The sequence below is a fragment of the Artemia franciscana genome, chromosome 1 (genome assembly GCF_032884065.1).
Source record: "Artemia franciscana chromosome 1, ASM3288406v1, whole genome shotgun sequence".
In the NCBI taxonomy this organism is placed as follows: Eukaryota; Metazoa; Arthropoda; class Branchiopoda; order Anostraca; family Artemiidae; genus Artemia; species Artemia franciscana.
In genome coordinates, this window is record NC_088863.1 from 8,315,139 (window position 1) to 8,340,930 (window position 25,792).

The 25,792-nt window shown below is 35.0% G+C and overlaps 1 protein-coding gene across 1 annotated transcript in view; it reads right to left on the reverse strand.

Annotated features, from left to right (window-relative positions):
- Positions 1-5,476, reverse strand: part of LOC136025064 (protein abrupt-like) — a 36,374-nt gene extending 30,898 nt beyond the window's left edge. The window contains exon 1 of the mRNA XM_065700752.1: positions 5,358-5,476. The gene's annotated coding sequence lies outside the window, so the exon portion shown is untranslated. The remainder of the gene's footprint in view (positions 1-5,357) is intronic.
- Positions 5,477-25,792: the final 20,316 nt, after the last annotated feature.

Below are 25,792 nucleotides of genomic sequence, written 5' to 3' on the forward strand. Positions count from 1 at the left end.
AGTGAAAACATTGCCTATGGGCATTGGTTTAAATACATGTAAGAACTAACAATTGGTTGGTTTATTTATTTACTGAACACTCATCATTCGCGTAGCATGATAACACAAAGTAGAGAAAAAACACCAAAAAACAAACAAAAGAAAAGAACAAAAAGAAACCGATTACTGCACTAACTCTTGTCATAGCAACGATATTTACAGATAAAAATAAAACTTGAATTAGTAATAAATTCAAAAATTACTATCCAATATAAGGTCATGACACAAACATATAGAAATACAAAGTTTTGAACTTTGAACAAAGTTTGACTGAGCAAAAGAGAGAGAATAAAGGGAAACAAACTATCAACAGCATAGGTAAAAATAGCACAAATTACGAAATAAACAATGAAAAAAAGAAGGTATGGTACAGTTTCCTGTAAAATTGTTCTTTTAAATTTAAGAGAATTTCATATGTTCAGAAGCAATTGTGCAAGTTCAAAAAGCAATATTATAATTTTCTTTTTTTTTGCAAACAAAAATAAAAACAAGCAATACCGTAGGGATTACAAAAACTTTTTACAGGATTTCCAAAAAAAAGAGGAATGGTGCACCCAGCACTCTTTTTCGGAAGGGGGGTTCAACTTACTCTAGACAGGTCTTAACCTTCCAAACTCTCACCTCAGATTTCTACATAAGAAAAGACTAATACAATTTTTAACAAAGGCAAAAAGAGACAAAAAAGAATTTCTCAGAAATACATGAGAAATTAGGACAAAGGTAAGGTAAAAAAATCACCTATGGTAGGCTGATAATATTTTGAAAGAAAAGCCAAATTTCAACAACAAAGATATGAGTAATTGGTAGGAAGTATCAGGAGTGTATACCCTAGTCTTATCCATAAGGCTGGAAAAATCTAGGCAGGTGAAATTTGCAATCCCAAGACCATGAAACAAGCTTGACATGCAACAGCAAGTCATTGAGTAAGGAAAAATGTCTCTTTTGGGGCGTGTAAAGTATTGGCTAAAGCCCAATAAGCAGGGCTTAGTAGGAATTCTGCACATACTAAACTGCAGCACGTCTGTTGCATGCTAACACAAGGTTATTAGTACTTTAGACAAAACAGCCGTTTTGATAGTATCTTATTTTGGCCAAGAGCGGTAGGGACAGAACAAGCTGGAATAGCATTTTTGTTGTGATGGGCATGTTTTTAGGAGGTTCAAACATAGGCCAAAAACTTTGTCTCTCATTAGTTTAAGCATCCAGCAGTAATTCACTAAGGCAAGAGACCCTGATGGACAAATAAAGTCATTTGAGAACATGGGCCTCCCAAAAATAGGACCTGAAAAGTTTATATATATATATATATATATATATATATATATATATATATATATATATATATATATATATATATATATATATATATATATATATATATATATATATATATATATATATATATATATATATATATATATATATATAGATTGACCCACATCTTGTACCCTATGTTGTTATACCAAAAAGATCTCAATGCAAAAGAGAGAATAGAGAAAAATATAGCAAATACTTAGAAAATGGGTCTAAAAAACCCAGCACTCTTTTTTTTCTGAAGAATTACAATAAAAAAAAAATGTTAATTTTGTTTTGTAATTTGTAAATGCAAAGGCAGTATGGTTTGAACAGTTTAAAACTTGCCGTAATAAGCCCCTGAGCCGCCAAATACAAAAAAAAACGGTTCGGAGGAGTAAGTCACCTGAAAAAGGGTCCCAAAAATAAGCTGTTTTTTCTTGTCCAAAGCACCTGATCTAAGGTTTTGAATCGACGTCCTGACATTTTCTTCATAGACGCTATTGAAAGAGTTAAAAAACTTCGTCGTTTTTGAATTTATTTCTCCTCGGAAATTTCTGGGAGCAAATCTTAATTGGGTTAAGTCCTTGTGCATGAGAAAGCTGGGTGATTCTTCATCCTAAGATTATGCTACCATCCTGCTTAAGTATCCAAGTCATGCCTCTCAGTTAAACATTTGGTGCAGTGCCATCAGCTGCTGTTGTGGTTAAACAGGGAAAAAAAGGCACAGATTTCAAGAATTTTGCTTTTAAACATTAGGTGATGCTGATTTTTTTTTTTTTTCAGACTGATCTCTACCTTAATGAAGATAATCACAAATTCAAAAATGTCCAGCTATTCTACAGACCCTTCACAAACATTAGGAATTTACAAGGTACATCACGTTACATAGTTATCACTTTTTGCAATAGTTACGTAGAGTATGGCATCATTACAGGGGTGATTTATTGGGAGACCATCAATAGCTGGATGTGAATAAGAGACATCAACATAAAAATAAATGTTTAGGATTGTAGATCCAAATCTCAGTACTTTTCAATGAGGTCATGAAAGATGTCTATCCTGAATTCCAAATAGAGCTGAGCCTTTCAAAATGCAGTCTTCTATCCTGACTGAGCTAACTTTCAACCCATTTCAACTCAAGATCTCAGCTAATCTCACCTAAATTAGTCTTTATTTTATTGATCTTAAGAGATTTTGATACTGTGAGTGAAAATAAATTTGATTACCATAATTGTATTGAAAACAGAAGTAGTGGATCAAATAAAATCATGGCATCTATCAAAGAGACAGTCAGATTTTGCAAACTTGATCATTTACAAATTAGATCCTACCATTGTACATGCACATTTTTTCAAAATTTGGAGGTTTCTATGTACCCCCTTGCCACTTAATGGGAGATCATCATTAGTTCAAAAATGCACAGCTACCAGATATCCTATAAAACTTTCACAATCAACAGTGAATTAAAAGATAGGTCAGAGTAGGAAATGCAATGAAATACTCTTAAAAAAATTTCTTATCTTTTGCTTCTAGAGGACCTAACAATTGATTTTATAGTTGTGTACTCAAGGCCTCAGTGAAAATACAATTAGTAATTCTATCAGTAGTAAAACACCAAATAATTCGCCAGTACAGAATAAAAATATGTTCCCTAAGCAAAGTTTTGAGCAATTCCATTTGAAATTCCTAGGCTTCTTTAGAAATTCTGCAGTCACAATTTTTAATTGTCTTTATCTGTAGGTTATCTTAAAAAAACAGAATTCATGGTAAATCACATTTGCCTTCTCTTTTCCTTACATTATCTTATCTCACATGCAGCTTCCAAAGATTACATCAAATTGTATTTCTGCACTAAAGCAGAGATGCTACACATCATAATTTGTCAAATTCTTTGACAAATTCAATGGCTGAATTTGACAAATTCAGTAACTGAGCAGTGCATGAAACTTTACTGAATAAATTTACAGCCTAAATTAGGCCATCTACCTTAGATATTTCTTTCTTGGGATAAGATTCAAGAACCTGTACATTCCTTGCAGGATCCACTGGGAATAACTCTTGTCTTCAAGGATCCTGGATCACACCACCACAAATTGTTTGATACTTAAGCATTGGGAGCTTGGGTCTTTTTAAGCAACCTCAATAATGTAAGGCTTTCTGGTGTGACAACCTTATAGTGGCTCTTTTTTGACACTGCCAAGCTAATTGCAATTGCTAATATATTGACTTGAATTAGGAGAGCAAAACAATCCTACCTTGATTTTACTTTGAAGACTAATCTTAAATGCAAAACAGCATTTTAATACCCTTGCCTTGCAGCTGCTAATAAACAAAATGCAATTAAAGTCTTTTTTACTCTCTATTTAAGTAGTGGAGCATAGGATTACATTATTTTTTTGAAGTCATCAATAGGTGGTTCATACTAATGCCAATTTAAAAAAAAGTTTAGTACTTGTATGATATAGCCCCTACTGCTCAAATTGTACATTCATTGATGCATTATAGAACCAATTTTTCTTTGGTTAATTTCTTTCAGCTTAGCATGAGACAAGAAAAAGAAAAGTGACAGAATAGATGGAAAACATATTACACAGCTTAGATACCAATATTAGTATATTGCTATCTAAGCTGTGGCATATTAGGAGAAGGGGGGGGGGGCTTGGTAAAGTACTTGGACAGTATGAAGTTAGAAAACAATTCTTACTTCATAATATGCAGAATAACTGTACCTAACACACAAGGCATGCAGGCCCACTATACTCTAATCCCACCTCCTAATGTGCAAATATATAGCCTAAATTTGTTTCAAAGTATTATATCTTGATCATACTTAGGCATATTTCATTAGGATTGAGTGTCAGAGAAAAATCTTAGAAGAATATTAGGAAGGGCTGAAAATCTAGTATAGCCTATAAATTAAATTTATTAATGATGAAAGAATTTTATTACCTTGCTAATGTTTACTTTTGAAGGGGAAATAACATCTAGGCTACCGTTGTTCTAGTTAAGCCTAGAATTTCTTGAGGATCAAATTGCTTGCCTCACCCAAAGCAAATTATGCATTAGCCTATAATCATACATATAATATCCAAAGCTAAATAGGCTACTTGGAAAGCATCCAATGGAAAATCAAATGTTTCTACTCTTCTGTTGTTATTGCAGCCAGTCAGAAAAAGAATTTAATAAGCCTACCAAGTCATTCAGATAGACATGTAAAGCTGGTTTGAACAGGAATGAAAGATTAAGTAGGCTACTAGCTTTCAGTAGAGGAATTTGGGCAGGTCTTGTCTAGACCAATAGTACCTAGCCTATACTCTTATTCTGTTATCATATTCAGAGCCTCTGACATGCCCTGTTACCATAAAAACACCCTATCATGCTTAATTATCACTACAATCTTCATTTTCTGAAAGAAAATCAGATCTGTCAAGACTTCCTTTGGATAGCTTACAGCAAAATGTGCCATAAAGCAGTTTTGTGGGGAGTAGAAAGATGTCCACGCTTAAAAGGCTGTATTCTAGGCTTTAGTAAAAACCTAGGTGAGTCTATTATCTTAGCCTCAAATAGCCTTGGTCTAGGCCAAGGGTATTTGAATTGAGAGAGGAGGAATGATTTCCAAGTTCAGTCCACATGGCAGTTAACTAGCCAAGGCTTTATGCTTAGGTCTAGGCTATTTCAGCCTACATTATTCCCAAAACTTTGCATAGATTTTAGCTAAATTAACCTACCCTACCCTTCAATTTAAGAGAATATAGGCTAGGCCCACCAACTGTTTGGCGGATTTTTTGGGGACAAGGAGGTTACTTCTTCTTAAAATACCAATACTTTATGCTTTAATAAGTTTTAGACTACTAGAAAAACTACAACAGCCTATATGAAATCAAAAAGGGGAATGACATTACAGTTCAATCCACATTGCTTGAACTTAGTCTATTATGGCAAGGCTATTTTGTAACTAAAAACCAAGATTCTTTCCTAGGCTAATAACGGAAAACAGTTCAATATCTTAGAATATAACTCACTTTATCCTCAAATGATTCCTAAAACTTCTAATACAAGTTAGTCCATGCTATGTTTCCGCCATTATGGTTGTGATATGATAGGCTACTTCATATCAAAACAAGGTCGTTGACTGCGTATCGATATTCAGCTTGTCAATCGATACGGTTCCTAAATTTTTATTGGTGGATTACGGACCATTTTGATGTTTTTGAAAAATCAAGCTGTATCGACAGAAAGCAAAACTTGTTTTCATACTAGGCATTCTGATTGTCTAATCTGGCTAGGCGTAATTTTGGGCCGCCCATTGTCACGTTATGTTATCCTGACAGAAAAGGTGAATGATCTATAATAAGCTTAGGTCATTCTAATAAAACCGTTACAATAGCAGCCACAAATAACTAGGCCACAAGATTCTGAGGTTTAAAAATAGAGGCTGGATTCTGGAATATTTTGCCGTTGGCCCGGAGTTACGTTATCCTGGGCATTAAAGAAAAAAAATAGAGATTACAGGGCCCTACTCAGTGGAGAAAGTTGTTTCTTCCAAAAATTCTTTGCATTCCTTATTCAAGTAATATTCGTATAATTTAACGAATAAACTAAGGAAGTAATCGGTTTTTTTTTTGTCAAAATAGGGTTTGAAATGTAATTTTTTCTTAGGAGGAATCTCTCAACTTTCCCACATAAATTCTAAAAGTCATCTGAAAAATCGTCTTGCCACCAACGCTTGCAACTACATGGTTACTACGTTCCAGTTTAAGGCAAAGGGATAATTTTTTCTAATATAAACTTTAACTAGTAAATAATCGAATATTAATAATAAATTTACCAAGTAAACAACAGTAAATCCTCTTTTTTCACAGTGCTTGCATATACAAAGGTTTAGGCTTAGGCGTTTATCCCCCCCACAGAAAATACTCTTCGTGGTTGACCGGTCTCCAATCACTTTCGACTTACAGAAAAGACTAGAACTCTCAGTTTTTGATGAAATGAGCCTTCTCCGAAGTTTGTGCGACCATGATTTGGAGGTCGGGACGAGGAAGGGACAGTCTCCCTCCTATACGGAATAAATTCTGCTCATATTCGGGTTTAATATTATTCTTTACTTTCGTAATAACAGCGTAGACCAGAAATATTCCAGTAAATCAAAAAAGATTAAAGATCAATTTCAAATTTTTGATGCGTGTTTTAAAGTTTCTTTTTTTACCCTTTCCCAAATAACAAAAGTCCTGTTTACGACCCAGGGGATTATATTTTTTCTGCTTCAGGCTTCGCGGCTCCATCACAGATGATGATTTGCCGCTAGTCCTGGTAATTACCTCATTTCCCAACACTGAGGTATTTGTTACACCTTCTCTTGAACACGTCAATGGAAGAATTTTCCGGGATTACCTCTGCTGGTAATCTATTCCATATGGCAACCGATCACCAGGAAAAACTTGTTTTCAGATATTCTCGGCAAGGAGTACCCTGCTCAAAGTAGTCCTGACGAACTGCACTTCGGCAAATTGATCGCAAGGGCTTTGGTATATTAAGAACGAGCTTCGATAGCTCCTCTGATTGAGGTTTATACATGCATATGTAGAAAACCGACATGGACTCAACGTCGAGGTGCTCCTAGATCAACTGTGTATGGTTTTAGCTTTCGTGTTGCCAGAGGTTGCCGCACAAACTGCTCTATTTTGAATTTGTTAGAGTTAAGCGATGTTGCTTTTAAGTTCACCAGCGAAGAGAGGACATGGATATTCCATGACAGGTCTGATGCACGAAATGAAAAGTGGCAGAATAGACTCATCAGGGAGAAGACTTTTTGCATCTTAGGATAACTCCTAGCCTCTTGGAGCAAGAGGATCTAATTTTACTGAGATGCTCAGTCCATGAGAGATCCGAAGAGAAATTAGCTCCAAGTAGGCACAGTGTATCAACTCGCGTGATTGCCTCTTCTTTGAAGACGAAATCAGGATGAGCCCTCATATTACGCAGCTTAGAAATTAAGAGCTAATCGTTTTCGAAATGATATATCATTTTTTGCTTCCACTCTCCCCTCACCTCTCCCTTAGAACTCATTCTGTATTTATCTGAAGGCTCTATGAGAGCTTGCTCCTTACTTTCAGTTGAAAAGACTTGTTTTTTTTTAATTTAATTTATCTGAAGGTTCAATGAGAGCTGGAATTTTTTTTGGCATTAAAATGCAACCTTTGAAGTATCGCCTTTCCTTCATAGCTACAAAACTATCAGAAAACCTCACTGTAGAAGTTTTTTTTTTTTCCGAAATCAAAAAGCACCTTTTTGATTCTTGTAATTTGTCCATTGTTTACGCATAACTATCTGTTTTTGGAAAATATACGGCCATTTTTCTCAGGTGACTGTTCTGTGGGGGGGGGGTGTTTCTTCCTCTTTGTATGCACAATTTTATATATGGAGAGAATGTTGCGGTGGAATTTTCCAGAGGAAATTCTCAGCGGGGATCAAATTTTCTGGCAAGATTTTTCCTTGAAAAAATGTGGTTAGTGTCCACAAAGATGCTGCAAAATGACAACTCCCTTCTTATTGCACAGAAATGTTTCTGGTGTTCATTGTAATTCTTCACTGCTACTATCCCCCTCCCTGTTTAGAACCAACAATAAAGGCGTAGCCTGAATGTATATGTGGGAACGAAAAAGAATCATACAACAAGTCCCAAAAAGTCATATTTTCATTTGAAATGTCAGTGAGGCTAAGAAAATTAGGCAATTGAAACATTCCCAATTTGGTATCTTACCAAACGTTACCTTTGATATCTTACTATATCCCTGCATTATGGTGCAAATAACTTCAGATAAAGGATTAAAATAAACGCTAGGAACATTTTTGTGCAATAAGAAGGGAGATGTCACATTGTCACCATTGTGGACATTACCTACATTTTACCACGGAAAAATCTTTTGCACAGTTTGATCCCTGTTGAAAGAAAATTCTCCCCAAAAGTTTTCTCCCCACGGGAAACTGCCCCAGACAATTTTGCCTCCCCCTGCACAAAAAAAGCGAAAAATGTCCGCATGTTTTTAAAAGCAAATACTATCTGTAAGCAAAGGACAAATTAAAAAACTTTAAAAGGCAATTAAACTTCTATATTGGGGCTATCTGATTGTTCTGTAGTTATTTAGGGAGGGAAATATCTCAAAGGATGCATTTTAATGCCAAAACAACCCAGTTCTCATTGAAGCTTTAGATACATAATTACATAATTAGTTCTAAGGGAGAAACGAGGGGAGGGCGGAGGTAAAAATTGATATATAACCATCAAAGTCCGTAACCAAGACTTTCTTTCAAGGGGGGTTATTATTTCAGGTGGGGGAGGGGGTACAAAAACCTTTAAAAACCGTATCAATATTGTAAAATTTATATTTACTCCCATATAATTTCTGGGAATATTTCTGGTCTGTGCTGCTACTATCACGGTTACAGTGGGAGCTGCAATTTAGTAAAGAGCGAACCACAGACCATAGTAACCAAAAGTTAGAAGCGTTTTTTGAAAAAGAACTACCTAGAAAAAAAACCCACCATTTGACACTGACTCAAGAATGGTAACTATTATTTCGGTTCGTCTCAAAAGTAAAACTTTGTTGTGAAAAGAAATTTATGGTGATTTCCAAAAAAAAGTCTGATACCTCTTGAAAATGGTGTCAGATCAAAATTAAAAGCGTATCATTGAAATCAGCTTGGTCGAAAACCTTATATTAGGAAACTACAGTCCCCCTCCTTGAACAACAAGGAAAATTACTTTTTTGTATCGGTAGCACTGATCTCCCCTTTTTTTCTTTTTTTTCCGCAGGCCTAGTGGGCTACCAAAACATCATAGAGATATGCTTAATAGCTTATTCAAAATCTTTTTGATTTTTGTCATATCTACACTTTTTTTATAAGTTCCGCCACCCGCAACTGCCATATGGCAGCAAAATGGCACTGTTTGTACCATTACAAAAGGGGTGGGGCTAGCGGGCTACTAAAACATCGTAGATCTATTTTTTATAGCTCATATAAGAGATATTGCTGATATCTACCTTTTCCCTCTAAAATCCACCATCTGCAAGTGCCAAATGGCCAATTAGCACTAAAAATGGCACAATTGGTGCCATGTCCCAAGTGGAAAAGTTCCGGCTAATGGGCATCCAGAACTTCTTAGAGATATGTTTAATTGCTCATTTGAAATATACTGATCATATATACGTGTTTTCATCAGTTCTACCATCCATAAGTGCCATATAGCACTAAAAACGACACTTTTGATGCTGATTCTTAAGTGGAAAAAGTTGGAAGTATAAAACGGTACCATTGTAACAGCTATAGTCCAAAACCCTTAACTGGAGATTTACAAGAGCCCCACCCGTATACTCCCCCTCCCAGTCCCCTTAATAAGTCTCATTAGTCCGCTGAGAGGATTCACTATGAACTCTTTAACACTGTCAGCCGGAGTCAGGGCTCCAAGAATAACTTTTAAAATGTCGAAGGTTCTTAAGAGGAAGAAATCTATATTAGAGCAAATAATTGAATCTGAAAATTCCAAGTGACTATTCTACGACGTACCCCCTCTCCTCCTCCTGCTCGCAAAGTTGAGCTTCGCCAATTATAGTTTAATGCTCTCACTCTTTACAATATAAGCTTTTATTAACTCAATGTTTAGAACAACCAACTACAAATGTATGAGCTGGATAAGGTCCAATAACTATGCTTTTAGTAATGACATAGCTCTCAATAGTCCTTAGGAAAAGGGCTGTAAGTTACACAACTTGGTCCTACAAGAATTAAAAACAAGAATTAAAAAAAACAAGTGTTTTTAACTGAAAGTAAGGAGCGACGTTAAAAATTAAAACGAACAAAAATTAATCCGTATATGAAAGGGGCTGTTCCCTCCTCAACACCGTACTTTTTACACTAAATTTCGACTCTTTTTCTCAATTGTACTTTCCAAAACAGTAAAAAACTTTAGTGTAAAGAGCAGGGCGTTGAGGAGGGGACAGCCTCTTTCATATACAGAGTAATTTCTGTTCGTTTTGAATTTTAGTGTCGCTCCTTACTTTCGGTTAAAAACACTTGTTTTTTATTTAATTTATGAATGTTTTTGAATTAATGCATGTTTAGATTTTGACTCTCCGCACAAGCATAATTAAAACAAAAGTTGCATTTTAATTTTTTTTTTTGGCTAAATAGCTTTCTCTTGGTTTTCATCGAACGATTTCGAGAAAAGAAGGAGCAGGATAGTAGGCATAGTTACCCTCCAATTTTTTGGTTACTTAAAAAGGCAAGTAGAACTTTTATTTTTTTACGAACGTTTTTATTAGTAAAAATCTACGTAATTTACGAATTAGCTTTCGTAACGAACTTCTATATTTTTATGTTTTTATTACGTATATGAGAGGATTTGCCCCCTCGTCAGTACCTCTCTCTTTACACTAAAGCTTAAATTTTTTTCATAATTCCTTAAGAATGACCCCTGAATCAAACAGGCCGTAGAATAAATAGTTGAAACTAATAAAATTGCATTAGCGTAAAGAGCGAGTTATTAGAAGGAGGTGAACTCCTCATATAAGCGATAATTTCTGTTCCATTTATGTTTTAATGCTACTCCTTACTTTCATTTGAAAAAAACTTTTTTCATATTTAGTTTATCATTGTTTTTACAGGAAATGCTAAAAAATCCTGCACTCCCTTCATGGAAATTCTCTTCCCCCATGGCAAATTGCTCCATGGAAATTTCCCCTGCATAAACCACTCCCCTCAATCCCTCCCCCCTCCCAACCGAAAAATCCTCCTGACAGCGTCTGTAAACTTCCAAATAAACATCACTATATGCAAACACTGGTCAAAGTTTGTAACTTGCAGCCCCTCCCACGGGGACTGTGGGGGAGTAAGTCGTCCCCAAAGACATAGTTATTAGGTTTTTCGACTATGCTAAATAAAATGGCTATCTCAGAAGTTTGATCCGCTGACTTTGGGAAAAAGATGAGCGTGAGAGGGGGCCTAGGTGCCCTCCAATGTATTTGGTCAGTTAAAAAGGACGCTTGAACTTTTAATTTCCCTCAGAATGAGCCCTCTCGCAGCATTCTAGGACCACTGGGTTGATACGATCACCCCTGGGAAGAAAAAAACAAACAAATAAACACGCATCCGTGATCTGTCTTATGACAAAAAAATACAAAATTCCACATTTTTGTAGATAGGAGCTTTAAACTTATGCTGTAGGGTTGTTTGATACGCTGAACCTGATTGTATTTTTTTCGTCAAGGCTCTATTACTTTTAAGGTTTCATCTTATTCTCTAAAATAAGGCGAATTTTCTTAGGTTCGTAACTTTTGGTGAGTAAGACTAAACTTGATGAAAGCTATATGCTTAAAATCAGAATTAAAATGTGATTCTTTTTATGTAACTATCGGAATCAAATTTCCCTTTTTTAGAGTTTCGGTTACTATTGAGCCGGGTCGCTCCTTACTACAGTTCGTTACCACGAACTGTTTGGCAAATAGATTGAATTCGATCGTCAGCCGCCGTAGTTCAGTTACTTGAGCGTTAGAGTTTGAATCAGAATGGCAAGGGTTCCTTTCCCTTATCAGGCATTTTATTTCAATCACGGTTTTCTGCCTTATATATGATTATTTTTCAGCTAATTCACTATTTTGTTACTTTTTTTTGCCAATTTAAAGTGTTCCATACACTATTTTTGGAACAAATGTCGCCACAGATCCTGACCCCTTGCCACTTAGGGGTTGGAGAAGTGTAGGCATATGGCTCTGGAACCACTCAAAGTTGCATCTTCAAAGAAGGATTACCTATTGCTATATTTATTTATTCATATTATTTCCTTTTTACTATTTAATAGACAGAATAAAGCTATTTGTGAGAAATCATAGCACCAAAAAGCTATTAGCATTTTTTTTTCTGGTTTTCAAGCTACTTTCCAACTTTTTTTGTTTATTTCTATTCCACACCTGTATGTCTAATGATTTTTGGTGTTTATCAGGGGGGAGAGGAGGGATATGCTTATTGAAATAAGTCAGATATAAAAAAATGTTGCTTAATTTTTGAAAACCTTAAAAATCTTCTTCAGAAAAATAGTTATTCTTCCCTAACTGTCGAGGTTGCCCACCTTCAAAAATCGTTACAACTTTTTGTGTAGCATGGATTTAAAAAACGATCAGAAATTAAATAAACTTGTATCAAGTAAAAGTAAAGAGCCACATTAAAATTAAAACAAACATAAATTATTCTGTATATGAAGGTGCTACCCCCCCCCCTGAAAAAATTAAAAAGATCATTGTAGTGTTGCTTCTGCATTAAATTTAAATTAAAACGAGAAAAGAATAATTAAAAAAAAAAGTTTTTGAGGAAAGTAAAGAGCGGAATTGAAACTTAAAACGACCAAAAATTATTGCTTCACAGTCTATCAAACAGTAACGAACTGTAGAAAGGAGCGACCCGGCTCAATAGTAAACTAAACTCTAAAAAAACGGAATTTTGATACTAAAAGATACATCAAAAGAATTGAATTTTCATGCTGATTTTAAATATATAAGTTTCATCAAATTTAGTCTTTGTCATCAAAAGTTACGAGCCTGAGAAAATTTGCCTTATTTTGGAAAATAGGGAGGTAACACCCCCTAAAAGTCACAGAATCTTAACAAAAATCACACAAACGCATTCAGTGTATCAGAGACCCCAGTTGCAAAATTTTCAAACACCTATCTACAAAAATGTGGAATTTCATATTTTTTGCCAGAAGACAGATCACGGGTGCGTGTTTATTTGTTGTTTTTTTTTTTTTTCCAGGGGTCATCGTATTGACCAAGTGGTCCTAGAATGTCGCAAGAGAGCCTATTCTAACGGAAATGAAAAGTTCTAGTGCCCCTTTTAAGTGACCCAAAAAATTGGAGGGCACTTAGGCCCCCTCCCACGGAAGACTAGGCCCCCTCCCTCTTTCTTGGAAGATTATGTCATGGGGGAAAAGAAATTCAATGAAAAGGGCGCAGGATTTTCTAGCATTACTATAGAAAAACAATGAAAAAATAAACATGAAAAAGTTTTTTCAATTGAAAGTAAGGAGTACCATTAAAAATAAAAACGAACAAAGATTATTACGCATATGAGTGGTTCTTCTCCTCCTAAATACCTCGCTCTTTATGCTAAAGTATTTTTAGTAAATTCAACTATTTATTCTACGGCCTTTCTGATTCAGGGGTCATTCTTAAAGAATTGGGACAAAACTTAAGCTTTAGTGTAAAGAGCGAGGTATTAACGAGGGGACAAACCCCCTCATATACATAATAAAAATGTAAGACTATAGAAGTTTGTTACGTAATTTAATTCTTAAGTTACGTATATTTTTTACTAATGAAACGCTCGTTAAAATTAAAAGTTCTACTTGCCTTTTTAAGTAACTGAAAAATTGGAAGGCAACTAGGCCTCCTTCCCCACCCCTTATTTCTGAAAATTGTGTGATCAAAACTAAGAGAAAACCATTTAACCAAAAAAAGAATTAATATGCAAATTTCATTTTAATAATTTATGTGCGGAGAGCCAAAATCAAACATACATTAATTCAAAAACGTTCAGAAACTATATAAAAAAAACTAGTTTTTTAACTGAAAGTAAGGAGCGACATTAAAACTTAAAACGAACAGAAATTACTCCGTGTATGAAAGGGGCTGTTCCCTTCTCAGCGCCCCGCTCTTTACGCTAAAGTTTTTACTGTTTAATAAAGTAGAATTGAGAGAAAGACTCAAATTTTAGCGCAAAGAGCGGGGCGTTGAGAAGGGAACAGCCCCTTTCATACACAGAGTAATTACTGTTCGTTTTAAATTTTAATGTCGCTCCTGACTTTCAGTTAAAAAACTAATTTTCTTTATTTAATCTAACATAAATCAATGAATCCATGACGAATAAACCAAATACCCATATTTCCCTATGCTTGTAGAGTTATAAAAAAATTAGCGCTTTACTGAAAACACAAAATAATATAGAAGTTTTTGGTACAGTGAATTTAAACTAATTAATGCCATTTTTTACAGTGTACAAATAAAGAATTTTTTTTTTTTTTTTTTGGTAACACTAAAGTGTATTTCTTGCAATTTAAGACTGTTTATTAATCACTATTGGTATTATAGCAGGTGAGACCAAAATGTTACCTGATAATTCAATTCAATATTTCTGTATGCTGTTCAGTGACTCTGCGGTTATCAAAAAAGTGTTTATTTTTATGCTTATTTTTTAAGACAATTATAATTGCATTCTGAAAGTTACTGATATCACAGCTGGTGTAAGACTATGAAAAGCTTGACGGATTAGTCTGTTGTTGTCAGGCTACGTACTCACTTTTAACTAGTAGATGAACATTCTTGTTTTTAATACTTGGTTTCTGTGTTTTCAGTAAAGCGCTAGTTTTCCATTATCCCACAAACATAGCGAAATATAATTCTTTGATTTCTTTGTACAAGCTTTATTGATATATGTTAGATAGACTGTGAAGCAATAATTTTTGTTCGTTTTAAGTTTCAACTTCGCTCTTTACTTCCTCAAAAAACATCGTTTTTTCAAATTAATGAAAGTAAAGAGTAACATTAAACCTCTAAATTAAAAGAGTTTATTCTGTTTTGAGAGAGACTGCATCATCCACCTCTCCGCTTTGGTCACAAAAACTTTAGAAGGTGCTCATTAGACTAGAAATTAAGGGGGGGGGGGTAAACGCCGTTTCCCAAAGGCTTATGAATTCCTATTGTATATATCCAAAACTATTCAAAGGGTATGGGTACAACCAGGTCAACTGCCCCTGGCACCGCAGCTGGGATGGGGGCTGCTGCCCTATTTTGATTAAAATTTTGACTTTGAATGAACTTTTTTGCTTATATTTGAGCATGGAAGGAGAAGTTTATGATTAACAATAAATTCTTAATAAATGTTTATCTTTGGAATCAGCATGATCAGACAATTCTTTTGATGTGTTGTATTGATATCAAAATTCGGTTTTTGGAGTTTTGGTTACTATTGACCTGAGTCACTCCTCACTGACAGCACGAACTTTTTGAGACAGAATTAGTTCTAACGGAGAAACGAGGGGAGGTTGTAGGTAGAGACTTTTGTATAGTCTCCAAGGCCACAACCATAATTTTTTGGGTGGGTTGTTTTCCATGGGGGGGGGGGTACAAAACAACTTTAAAAGACACATCAAAATGTGAAATTAATATTTAATCCCTCTTGATTTCTGGGAATATTTCTGTTCTGCGCTGTTATTATAAAAGTAAAGAGTAAAATTTAGCCCCAAAATGAGCATTCCGTATAGGAGGGGGACTGCCTTTTCCTTAACCTTATGGTTTTAGAGAATTTGAAGGTGCTTTTTACATCAGAAATTAAGAATTCTAGTCCTTTTTTATTAATCGAAAGTGATTGGAGACCAGCCAGCCGTGGGAGGGGGGAGGGTTAAACGTCGGCTTCCTTCTATTAGATCAACTATAAGATCTATTAGATCTCTATAAAAATTAGCATCTTCAAGGATGCAGTCAAGTCAAGCCGTAATAAAACGACCCCATTAGGAGTAAACTACCACGTGTCAAATTCAACCAGCCTGTTTGTCAAAGTTGCGGTAGATAAAGGGTTTTGAGAAAATTGGACGTTTGACAAAATTTTACAAAAAAATCAAAAGTTTGACAAAATCAAAGTTTGACAAATTTTGACAAAAAAAATCAAGGAGACACACAAGACTTTCTTATGTAGTAAAAAAGTCAATATCTTGTTTAAAATAACATACTTAATATAATATAACAACTTTATATAATAATAACAACTTATAATAAGTTGTTAACAAATAAGTTGTTAACAGCATATAATATAACACCTTAATATAACGACTTAATATAAACTATAAACTCTCCAATAGTATTATTGGCTTTATTAGCTGTAATCTGACAAAAAATAAAGTTTGGGATGTAAACTGCAGATGTTTTTGAAAAAAAAACTAAAATGGAAGTTTGTGAAGAAATCAGATGACATAAATAAAATCCGGCTCATACGTTTAATTTAGATAGCTAAGCTGTTTTTTTTTTGTTCTCCTTCTAGTTGTTGCTTATATTGTATCCTCCTTCTATATATTGCTTATATTGTAGTTGTTGCTCTTATTTTTTTCTTATCCCCCTTGTATCCTTGGCCATGGAGCCTTTCGAGGGGAATTAAGTGTATTGTAATAAGTGTACTGCAATTCAATTTTGAATTGTATTTTGAATTGTCTTCTATTTAATAATAAACAACTCTCTCTCTCTCTCTCTCTCTCTCTCTCTCTCTCTCTCTCTCTCTCTCTCTCTCTCTCTCTCTCTCTCTCTCTCTCTCTCTCTCTCTCTCTCTCTCTCTCTCTCTCTTTGAAACTATATGTTATTCATATTTTCATTTATTTTTACCATCAAACAGTTCGTAGTAACGAACTGTAGTAAGGAGCGATCCGGCTCAATAGTAACCAAAACTCTAAAAAATTGAATTTTGATATAAATAGCTACATCAAAAGAATCGCATTTTAATTCTGATTTTAAATATATAAGTTTCATCAAGTTTAGTCTTAGCCATCAAAAGTTACGAGCCTGAGAAAATTTGCCTTATTTAGGAAAATAGGGGGAAACACCCCCTAAAAGTCGTCGGATCTTAACGAAAATGACACCATCAGATTCAGCGTATCAGAGAACCCTACTGTAGAAGTTTCAAGCTCCTATCTACAAAAATGTGGAATTTCGTATTTTTTGCCAGAAGACAAATCACGGGTGCGTGTTTATTTGTTTTTTTTTTTGTTTTTTTTTTTTTCCAGGGGTCATCGTATCGACCAAGTAGTCCTAGAATATCGCAAGAGGGCTCATTCTGACGGAAATGAAAAGTTCTAGTGCCCTTTTTAAGTGACCAAAAAAATTGGAGGGCATCTAGGCCCCCTCCCACGCTCATTTTTTCCCAAAGTCAACGGATCAAAATTTTGAGATAGCCATTTTGTTTGGCATAGTCGAAAATATTAATAACTATGTTTTTGGGGATGACTTACTCCCCCACAGTCCCTGGGGGAGGGGTTGCAAGTTACAAACTTCAACCAGTGTTTACATATAATAATGGTTATTGGGAAGTGTACAGACGTTTTCAGGGGGATTTTTTTGGTTTTGGGGGTAGGGTTGAGGGAGGGGGCTATGTGGGAGGATCTTTCCTTGGAGAAATATGCCATGGGGGAAAAAAATTCAATGAAAAGGGCGCTGGATTTTCTAGCATTACTATAAAAAAAAACAATGAAAAAATAAACATGAAAAGTTTTTTCAAATGAAAGTAAGGAATAGCATTGAAATTTAAAATAAAAAGAGATTATTACGCATATGAAGGGTTCTAAAAATACTTTAGCATAAAGAGCGAGGTATTTAGGAGGAGATAAATACCTCGCTCTTTATGCTAAAATATTTTTAGTGATTTCAACCATTTATTCTACGGCCTATTTGATTTAGGGGTCATTCTTAAAGAATTGGAACAAAACTTACGATTTAGTGTAAAGAGCGAGGTATTAACGAGGGTACAAACCCCCTCGTACACATAATAAAAATATAAGAATATAAAAGTTTGTTACGTAAGTTAAGTCTTAAGTTACGTATATTTTTTACTAATAAAAACGTTCGTTGAATATTAAAAGTTCTAGTAGCCTTTTTAAGTAACCGAAAAATTGGAGGGCAGCTAGGCCTCCTTCCCCACCCCTTATTTCTCAAAATCGTCTGATCAAAACTAAGAGGAAGCCAGTTAGCCAAAAAAAAAATTAATATACTAATTTCATTTCAATAATTTATGTGCGGAGAGCCAAAATCAAACATGCATTAATTCAAAAACGTTCAGAAATTAAATAAAAAAAAACTAGTTTTTTAACTGAAAGTAAGGAGCGACATTAAAACTTAAAACGAACAGAAATTACTCCGTATATGAAATGGGTTGTCCCCTCCGCAGTCCCACGCTCTTTACGCTAAAGTTTTTAGTTGTTTTAAAAAGTAGAATTGTGGCAAAGAGTCAAACTTTAGCGTAAAGAGCGAGGGACTGCGGAGGGGACAACCCATTTCATATACGGAGTAATTTCTGTTCGTTTTAAGTTTTAATGTCGCTCCTTACTTTCAGTTAAAAAAACTAGTTTTTTTTATTTAATTTTGAAATAGAGCTTTCTAGAAGTTAGAGTGCGTGTGACAGTTTATTTTTTTTTTTATGTAATTACCAATGATATTTTTGGACAAAATACTTCGTACGTATTTTTGGCCATGTTTAGCAGTTTAAACATAGAATTTTTTGCTAAAAATTACCAATTCCTGAGAAAGATATTGAGCATTGTTTAAAACGGGAAAATAGAATTAGATCGAAATGGAGTACATTCCTCTCAAATTATCTCACCCAAAAATGCTGAACCTCAGTCGCACATGGTTCAAGGAGTATACTATCTCTGGTATTTTAACGAACTTAAAGATAATAAAAAAACTTAGTTGTTTATGAAAAATTGTCGTATATGAAATATCATAATTTAATAAAACTCATGGAAGTCATAAGAATTTTAGATAATAAAAATATCATTTAACTCCACAGCATCTACAATAAGTTTATAGTAATAATAAATAAGTTATAATAAGTAGTTACAATAAATTTTACGTACTTATTATACAGCATACCGCCTTAACATAGAACCGCCTGTGCCTCCAGAGGCGCCCAGGGCGTCAAAGAAGAGTCTCCAGTCGTCTCTGAAACTTGAGGCTGCGACGATGTCCTCCCACTTCGGCTGTATTTAGGCGTGAAGGTGCCGCAGGTCGTTGTTGTAGGTACGACAGAGTGTATTTTTGGGTCTTCCTCTTCGGCAGGTGCTTTCAGGTAGCCAGACAAATGTAGATTTGGGGATTCTGGAATCATCCATGCCCAACACGTGTCCGAGGTAGCTCCATCTACGCCTTCGTAAGGTCTCGATGAGGGACGGTTGACCTGTGATATTTCTAATATGCTCTTTCGTTACCAACTTGGTCCGATGGATGCCTAGAAGTTTATGCAGGCACATGTTTTCAACCGAATTCTCCTCTCTTCTTGGTGGCTGAGATGCCATATATTATATATCGTATAATAGCATATCGTTCTTTCTTCACTGTCTCGTATTATCAGCACGTGGGATGCACAGGCAAAGTTACAGTAGAAATATTTAGATATCTCTTTTGTGGGCAAAATAGGCAACAAATAGCTGGCAAATTGAGCGAAAAATCGAGGTCTTATGTTTTCAAGAGTTTCATCAGTGATTTGGAACCACAGACTCATAAGCATGTTTAACAGCCATGGTGGCTTGCTTAGCGATAGATAGCCTAATTTTAACGATTCTTACTTCAATCATGACACCGGATATCTAACCTCAGACACTGGAGGGAACTGAATGGGCCCAAATGGGTCCCATAATAATTTTTTGTTGCATTCAAGGTAAAGAAAAAAACTTGCACTTAATAATGCTGATGGCAATTCCTATAGAAAAAGTCACTGTGGAGGCGATTCAGGTTACCTTTTAACTCAATTTTGAGAGCAGAAGGACATCATTAACCTTAGAAGGGTAAGTATTTGTAAATTTTACGACATCGAAACGCGTTTTTGTGGTTACCATGGCAACAACTGCATTCCGCAAATCCACCTCTCATAAACGGTAATATTATGAGTAGCCGGCTCTTATGCCATAACAAAGCTTTTATTATCTAAACTGGTTGGGGAGATATTAAGGGTGAGTAGTAAAATTTACGAAAGATTACCATCTACGTAACTTTTTTATGTGTTTCAGGAACAGAGATTTTTTGATCAAAACTGAGTAATTATTCAGAATTTGAAAATCAAAATTTCTAGATCTTTTTCAAATTTCCTGAAAATTAATTTAGTAATTAAATTACTACTTTTAAGGTAAACATAGATAACAGTTTACATTTTAAGATCAAATTTCAAAGCCTTTTCTGTTAGACAATTATTTTTTAAATGTCTAGTTTTCTCTTACTAATGGGACTGGGAGGATGAGTGTATGAAATGACAGTTGTACATCCAGTTAAGGATTATCGGCCATAGAGATTAAGTTAAATAAAAAAAAACAAGTTTTTTTAACTGAAAGTAAGGAGCAACATTAAAACTTAAAACGAACAGAAAGTACTTCGTATAGGAAAGGGGTTGCTTCCTCCTCAACGCCCCGCTCTTTACGCTAAAGTTTTACTCTTTCTCTCAACTCTACTTTTTAAAACAGTAAAAAACTTTAGCGTAAAGAGCGGGGCGTTGAGGAGGGAGCAGCCCCTTTAATATACGAAATAATATCTGTTCGTCTTAAGTTTTAATGTCGCTCCTTACTTTCAGTTAAAAAAACTCAGTTAAAAAAGGGAAAGTAAGATAAATAAAAAGATTTAAAGAAAAAAGGAATTTTGGAATAATCTGCCTATATTCCAAAAAAACTCGCAGAATATATGGTGTAGGACATCTAATTATAGAGGATTAATTCTAATTTTTAAATATAGAGGATTAATTTTCTTTTTTCTTTTCGTGTTCTGGGGGGGGGGTAGGTTTTTGTTGAATTATCTTAGCAGTGTAAGATAAAAATAGTCTGTTTGCTTATTTGCAACAAGAGTTATATTCTTTTTAGATTTTCTTGGATCTTGCTTAGAGTTTGACTTTCTGTTATTAAGATTAAGTATTCAAAACAACGCTCCTTAATGGTATTAAATTAAAAAAAAACAAGTTTTTTTTAAACAAAAAGAAAGGAGCAACATTGAAACTTAAAATGAGCAGAAATTACCCGTATTTGGAAGGGGGTGTTCCCTCTTCAACACCCCGCTTTTTACGCTAAAGTTTGACTCTTTCTCTCAACTCTACTTTTTAAAACAGTAAAAACTTTAGCGTAAAGAGCAGGGCGTTGAAGAGGGAACATCCCCTTTCATATAGGGGGTAATTTCTGCTCGTTTTAAGTTTTAATGTCGCTTTTTGATTTCAGCTAAAAAAACTTGTTTTTTTTTTAATTTAATTTCTGAACGTTTTTTAGTTAATCCATGTTAGATATGCGGAATTCATATCTGAACAACATAATCAAAACACGCGCTCTGCCTTTGACCTTCAAGTGAGACGAACTCCAACAGTACGTCCAGATTTTTTCCTTAATGTAGCATGGGCTAAAGTGTGGAACATGCTTCCAAAAGAGCTGAGATGTAGGAGCTCCCTCGGGTCTTTCAAAAATAATTTAAATAAATATTTAGTTAAAGGTCAATAAGTGAAAGATAAAAAAAGAAAGATAAATCAACTTAGATGAAGTTTAGATATTTTAGTGTATTCAGGTGAGGTTGTTGTACGCCCGGGGAGGGAGGGAGGAACCCTATCGTTAAGATTAAAAAAATTATATAATGAGGAGGCGTGTGGTTGTGTAGAAGAGTGAAGTGGGAGCCGTACTGCGAGTTAGTGACGAATCTTTTATGTTTATGGGTCTCAACGTGAGTTTTGTCACAGAGCAGTGTACTTTAATTTTAGTTATTTCCTTTTTTTAATTAAACCCGACTGAACCTTGAACCTTGAACCTTGATTTCGGCTCTCCGCAGACGAATAATTAAAGCGAAATTTGCATATTTGTTTATTTGGCTAAATGACTTTCCCATAGTTTTGATCGAATGATTTTGGGAAAAAAGGAGGGGGAGGAGGCCCAGTTGCCCTCCAATTTTTTGGGTACTCTAAAAGGAAACTAGAACTTTTAATTTTTTAAGAACGTTTTCATTAGTAAAAGACATACGTAACTTATGAATTAGCTTACGTAACAAATTTCTATATTCGTATGTTTTTATTACGTATATGAGAGGATTCACCCACTCGTCAATACCTCGCTCTTTACACTAAAGCTTAAATTTTCCCCCCCTGAATAACAAAGGCTGTAGAGTAAATAGTCGAAATTACTAAAAAATACTTTAGCGTAAAGAGTGAGGTATTTATTAGGAGGAGGTGAACCCCTTATATGCGTAATATTTTCTGTTCGTTTTAAGTTTTAATGCTACCCCTTACTTTCAGTTGAAAAAACTTTTTCATATTTATTTTTTCATTATTTTTTTAAATAATGCTAGAAAATGCGGCGCCCCCTTCATGGAAATCTTCTTCCCCCATGAAAAATACCTCCATGGAAAATTTCCCCCACATAACCCCCTCTTCCCAACCCCTCCTCCCAACCAAAACATCCCCCTGAAAACGTCTGTACACTTCCCAATAACCATTACAATATGCAAACACTGGTCAAGGTTTGTAACTTGCAGCCCCTCCCTCGGGACTGTGGGGGAGTGAGTCGTCCCCAAAGACATAGCTATTGTTTTTTCGACTATGCTGAATAAAATGGCTATCTCTGGATTTTGATCCGACGACTTTGGAAAAAAATTAGCGTGGGAGGGGGCCTAGGTGCCCTCCAATATTTTAGTCAATTAAAAAGGACACTAGAAATTTTCATTTCCGTTCGAATTAGTCCTCTCGCAAAATTCTAGGACCACTTGGTCGATACGATCACCCCTGGGGAAAAAAACAACAAATAAACACGCATCCGTGATTTGTCTTCTGGCAAAAATACGAATTTCCACAATTTTGTAGATAGGAGCTTGGAACTTGTACAGTAGGGATTTCTGATACGCTGAATCTGATGGTGTCATTTTCATTAAGATTCTATGACTTTTAGGGGGTGTTTTCCCCCTATTTTCTAAAATAAGGCAAATTTTCTCAGGCTCGTAACTTTTAATGATAAAGACTAAATTTGATGAAACTTATATATTAAAAGTCAGAATAAAAATTCAATTCTTTTGATGTATCTCTTAGTATCAAAATTCCGTTTTTTAGAGTTTCGTTTACTATTAAACCGGGTCGCTCCTTACTACAGTTCGTCACCACGAACTGTTTGACAATTCAACCCCCATACTCCTCCAAAGAAACTTGAATTAAAAGAAATAAAATATGAAAATAAAAACTATAGGGTGTTCTGCACCATATATTCTACCTAAATTTTGGAATAAAGATAGAATGCTCCAAAATCCCTTCTTTTCTTCGTTCTTTTTATTTTCAGAATTTTCCGGGGGGGGGGAATTGTATAGGAAGGATTTTATGTAGTAAAAAAACTGGGGGTAGTGGGACGGTTAATTCGGAAAAATTAGAAAAAATGAAGTATTTTTAAACTTACGAAGGGGTGATCAGATTTTAATGAAATTTGATATTTAGAAGGATATCGTGTCTCAAAGCTCTCATTTTAAATTCCGATAGGATCCGGTGACATTGGGTGGAGTAGGGTGGGGAACCTAAAATCTTGGAAAACGCTTAGAGTGGAGGGATTAGGATGAAACCTGGTGGGAAAAATAAATGCAAGTCCTAGATACGTGATTGACATAACTGGAAAGGATCCGCTCTCTTTGGGGGAGTCAGGGGGAGGGTTAATTCTGATCAATTAGAAAAAAATGAGGTATTTTTAACTTACGAAGGAGTGATTGGATCTTAATGAAATTTCATATTTAGAAGGATCTCATAACTCAGATCTCTTATTTTAATCCTCACTGGTCCAGTGTTATTAGGGGGGGAGTTGGGGAGACCGGAAGTCTTGGAAAACGCTTAAAGCGGAAAGATCAGGATGAAACTTGGTGGGAAGAATAAGCACAAGTCAAAAAAACGTGACTGATATAACCGGACCGCAGTGGCTCTCTTTGGTGGAATTGGGGGGGGGGAGTAATTCGGAAAAATGAGGTATTTATAACTTGCGAACGGGTGATCAGATCTTAATGTAATTTGATATTGAGAAGGATCTTGTGCTTTAGAGCTCTTATTCTAAATCCCGACCAGATCCAGTGACATTGGGGGAAGTTGAAGAGGGGAAACTGGAATTCTCGGAAAACATTAAAATTGAGATATCTTTATCTTACGAATAGATGATCGGATCTCAATGAAACTAATATATAGAATGATCTTATCTCTCATATGCTCCAGTTTCAATTCAAATCGGATTCAGGGACATAGGGGGTTGGAGGGGGGAAACAGAAATCTTGGAAACCGGAAATCTTGGAAAACGTTTAGAGTGAAGAGATCTTGATGAAACTTAATGGAAAGAAAAGCACAAGTTTTAGATACGTGATTGACATAATTTGAACGGGTCCGCTTTTTGGGGGAGTTGGGGGGATTTCCAGTGCTTTGGTGAGTTCGGTGCTTCTGGACGTGCTAGGACGATGAAAATTGGTAGGCGTGTCACGAACCTGCACAAATCGACTTAATAACAGTCTTTTTCCCGATTTGACAATCTAGGTGGCTGGAGGGAGAGGAAAATTTGAAATAAACATCAAAGAGAGATAAAACTATTAACACAAGATAAAAAGAAAACTAAACTAAAAACAAATAAAAACCACCACCAATAATAATAAATACAATTGTCGCTACTTATCCACGTAGGGAAAAGAAGCTATTCGAGTTACTTCAATGGGAATTAAAGAGCAACTGAGGAAAAATTATGAAAATTGAAACTTAGTTAACTATACTGTTGCGAAATAAATCCTCTTGTAAGCTGATATTGAAGCAACTCTTTTTGGTCTAGTAGGTAATCTTGTCCCCTGGTGATTGTGTAAAATTTTAATTCCCTTATTGATTATTGGTTCATTTTTCAAAAGAAAATCATAAAATGGGTTAATATTTAAATTCCCTGTGTCTCTCTTTATTGAAAGATTAGCAAATATATGTTTTTAAATTTCTATAGCCTCCCTCGCCCACTGAGAAATACCTCTATCATTAGAAATAGCAGTAGCTTCGTCAAATTTTATAAAATGTTAGGGATGAAAGAATGTATGTTCAGCTAGAGCTGAAACAAAAGTTTCCGGAGGCTTTCTTAATTGTAGGGTTTTTTCTATTGAGTTGCGATGCTCAATAAATCTTTCAGTAAATTGCTGGTGAGTTCTACCAATATAAAATTTTCACTGATTGGAAACAAGTATCAATTTTATGTTTACCTAAAATTCGTTTAAGCATCTCCCCCAGAGTAGGTACATAAGGCAAAGAAATGAACCTTTTCCGTAAGTTTTATTCTGTGCACTGTGAAACCCCAATAACCCTATTGTTGTGTTTAATGCGTCTATTTTTTATTATTTTATCAATGAATTTAATCGGGTAGCTATTACGAAATGAAACATCCCTCAAATACAACAATTCAGAATCTAAAAACTCCTGGGAACAAATTCTGAAAGCTCTATCCACCAGTGCAATCATAACCCCTCGTTTCACTGAAATAGGGTGGCACGAGTGAAAGTTCAAATACCTATCACTGTGTGTAGGCTTTCTATATACTGAAAAAAGTAAATGGAACTTAATTAGAAAGATTAAGGTATTTTTAACTTGATTTGGTGACCGGATCTTAATGAAATTTGATATTTAGAAGGAAGTCATGTATCTGAGCTCTTATTTTAAACCCAACCAA